Below are 4241 nucleotides of genomic sequence, written 5' to 3'. Positions count from 1 at the left end.
TTGGCTAATGGTACCCATATTGTGTTCACAGAACAAGATATTCCCAGTGATAGGCTTCTCCATAATGACCTACTACATCTAGAAGCTTACATACATAAGAGAAGAATCAGAAGAGTACTTATAGATGGAGGAGTTGGTCTCAACATCTGTACATTAAAGTTGTTTAAGGCATGGGTATATTCTGAGCTTCATATTGATCCTTCAAAAATAATAAACATTAAAGCATGTGATGATGAAGAGTGTCCTTCAAAAGAAGTAGTTACGCTACCAATGCAAATAGGACCTATAATAAATAAGGTCACTTTCCAAGTGTTGGACAGAGAACTAGGGTACAACATGTTATTGGGTCACCCATGGATTTATACCATGCAAGTTGTACCATCAACATTTCACCAATGTGTTAAATTCTCATACAATAGCATTGAAATCACCATAAAGGGTGATCCAAATCCATTCCAACACTGCAATCACTTAAAGGCAAGTCTAGATAACCAGGTACCCATTAATCAAGTAGCACCCCTCACTACACAAATGGAGTCATTAACAATCACAAAAATATAAAAGAATGTGCCTACAACATCTTCTTTGCAGATTAAGGATTTTGGTTGTGGGGAATACACTATTTCAAGTACCTCAAAGGGCAAACAGTTCTCTCTTTCTCCTAGGTCTTTTGGGAAGCCTCAAAATGCAGTAATGAAACAAGATAAAGGAAAAGAAATAGTAAGATACTCAGATTCATGCTCTTTCATTGGGTGGGGAGATTTACAAGAAGAATCTTTGAATGAAGATGTCAATCACTGGATATATAGAGAAGAAGATGACATAACCATACCCAGATTACCTTTAGATAAGTATGGCAACAAATTCAAGATGCTACAAAAACATGGGTATGATGGTAACACAGGCTTGGGATTACAAAAGCAAGGAAGATTAGAACCCATTGTACCGAATTAAAAACCCAAAGAATCAGTGGTTAGGATATAAACATGTACCAAATATAATAGAAGCAAGACAACATACACTAGATATACTGAACAAACCAAGGCTACTGTCAGAGTACATGCCTCAAAGTCAATTGTCAACACGAGTGTTTCCCTCTTCATCTCAGACAAGCAAGAAAGCACCAATTTCTCCTATTATGGAATCAGATGATGAAGATATGAGACAACTTCTACAAGAACCTAGCACCAAGTCACCTAGCAATACAGTATCTAAAACATCCGCACAAGAAAATATGGTAACAGACACAAGCTTAGCACTAGTAAATGAACCTAATCCTTGGTTGTTGTCAATACTTTTGCCAAGGGAAACAAATCAAGCACCACCCAATGAATCAGATGAAGAAAGACTACAACAACTTATACCAGGCTTAAGAAGGGTGACCACCATACAAAGGAGGCCCGCAAATCTATAACAAAATCAGATGCAAGAAAAAGAGGAGATAAGTGATACAACCTCAGAAACTGAAACATACATATAAAGTATGATAGATTCTCATGACTATGAATTATTATCTGATCTTGATGTCAGCCCATAAGCAATAGACATGATAGAGGATCAAAAATCACCTATCCATGATGAAAATATATCAGGTCACTCAAATAACCAGGTATGCATGTTATCAAAATCTTTTACAATAGAAGGGAGAAATGAATTGTTAGGATAACCAGTGAAAAACTGAGGGGGGGTGAATTAGTTGTTAATAGATTATAACTTTTAATCCACAATATGACCTTAAACAAATCAAGTATCGGTAAAGAACAAAGACATGCTGGTAGGAAAAGATACCGATAAATAATAAAACTTTATAATCAACCAGATAATCAATGTAAAGAAACCATACCACATTACACCATGAGTTGTACAAGGAAAACATGGAAAGGGAAAAACAGTGGTGGGAAGCCTACCCACAGTCAGATGATACTTCTGTAGAAAGTATGTGTTACAAGAGGGGCCTGCACTTGCAAGAAGGCACGCTGCCTAGAGCATACTGCTCATTACAAAAGAGTCTCACTAACTACATAGTGGCTACAACCATCTCAAGATAAATGGACAATAATCCAATAGAGTGAACTGCTAGAAATAGCATCTACCTTGCCTAATTACAATCTCAGTTAAGCTCAATGTTAGAGGAATAAATCCTCTTCTGAATCCACTTAGATCACCAATGATCGATCAACTCCTCTCGTAAATGATATTACAATATTCAAACATTGCATTCCTTGACCATGACCTTTCCAATAACCATGATACATTACAAAGAGTTTCCACCTCTTATGTATACAAACCCTAAGGCCTAAACCAATTAGATCGGCCACCTAAAGATATTACAATTACATTTCCTTATTACAATGATATGTCATGTTGGCTTAAGACCATAACAATAACAACAAATCCATAAATCATCTCGAATCATCTAGGTAACGTGTAGAGTACACGTTAGCATGATACTAGTCCATAACCTAGATAGGTACCAGACCTATTCTAGGTCCACCATGCTAAAGCAAAGTCTTCAAGAAATTCAAGCACGATCAAAGAACATCTTCAACATCCTGAAATCCTCAAAGAAGCTACACCAAAATCAAATGTGCATCCTATCACAATTTCTCAATGAAAGCTTTGTCGGTAAATCCTTAAACCAGTGTTGGTAAGGGTTTACCAGAGTGTATGATAATCATACAATTATCAAGCCAATACCAACTGACCAAAACATGCTCATAGAGCATCTTTACTGATCCAATCATGTCAGAAGTGTCCAAAAGATAATCTCTTCTATTGGAAACACTAGAACTTCTACCAGTAACCTGCCTATCGGTAACCATGAATAACAGCTAGTGTTGACATCAGTGACAAAACATCAATGCAACACATAATTAATTCATCCATAATGCCAACAATCTCCCCCTTTGGCATTGATGGCAACACTAGATGTGAAAAACATCTAAGTACCAAGAGATGTCAAACAAGTCTCCCCTTGTGGAAGACAGCCAACAATCAATAGCTCTCCCCCTGTGAATGATATCTCTGTAAGGTTTGGAATAATTTTTCACATTACTATCACTCCCCCTTTGACATCAATGCCACAAATCTAACAAAAATATCAAATCAATGATATAAACCTCTAGATCTTAAAGCTGACTACTCCCCCTGAGTAGTAGCTCCAATCATCAGTGTCGGATTGAATAATGTCTCTGATAATATATGTCAGACTGATGACAAACTTCATCAATCAAGTCTTTGTCAAAGGGGCAGAAACCCTTTACTTGTCTCTCAAATACTAAAATGATTCCTTAGATAGTGGTTTAGTGAATATGTTTGCAATCTATTCTTTAGTGTTCACATAAACCAATTTGACTTCTTTTGCTTCAACTTTGTCCTTCAGAAAGTTATACTATATTGAAATATGCTTAGTCTTAGAGTGAAATATCAGATTCTTAGACATGTCAATAGTTGGAGAGTTATCACGATAAATATCTACTAGTTCACTACAATTTACCCTGATATCCTTCAACATTTGCTTCATCCATAAAACTTGAGTGCAATTAGTTGTTGCTGCAACATACTCAGCTTCTATGGTAGATAAAGAAATGCATGGTTGTTTTTTGCTTATCCATGAAACCAATTTCTTTCCAAGAAAGAAAGCTCCACCAGAAGTTCTCTTCCTGTCATCAGTATCACCTACCCAATCTGAGTCAGTATATGCACATAAACTGAAATCATCATCTCTGGAATACCATAAACCATATTCTATTGTTCCTTGCAAATATTGAAATATTCTCTTTACTACACATTCATGATTTTCTTTAGGATTACTTTGATATCTTGAAACAATACTTACTGCATTCATAATAGCAGGTCTAGTATGAGTTAGATATAATAGACCACCAATCATAGATTTATACCTTTTCATATTTACCAGTGTAGAAGTATCCTTGATAGATAATTTCTCACTTGTAGCCATAGGAGTACTTACTAATTTGGAATTCTCCATACCAAACTTTTTCAACAATTCCCTCAGATAATTAGTTTGACAGATAAAAATGCCTTTGTCAATTTGAGTAATCTGCAAACCTAAGAAAAATTTCATCTCACCAATCATGGACATTTTAAATTCATTTTTCTTGTTGTTAGAAAATTCCATGCACAGTTTATCTTCTCCTCCAAAAATGATATCATCAACAAAAACTTCAATAATCAGAATATCATTATTAGTGATCTTATAATATATATTACTATTAGCA

This window comes from Cryptomeria japonica, chromosome 6, assembly GCF_030272615.1.
Source record: "Cryptomeria japonica chromosome 6, Sugi_1.0, whole genome shotgun sequence".
Lineage (NCBI taxonomy): Eukaryota > Viridiplantae > Streptophyta > Pinopsida > Cupressales > Cupressaceae > Cryptomeria > Cryptomeria japonica.
Note: the sequence above shows the minus strand (reverse complement) of the source record.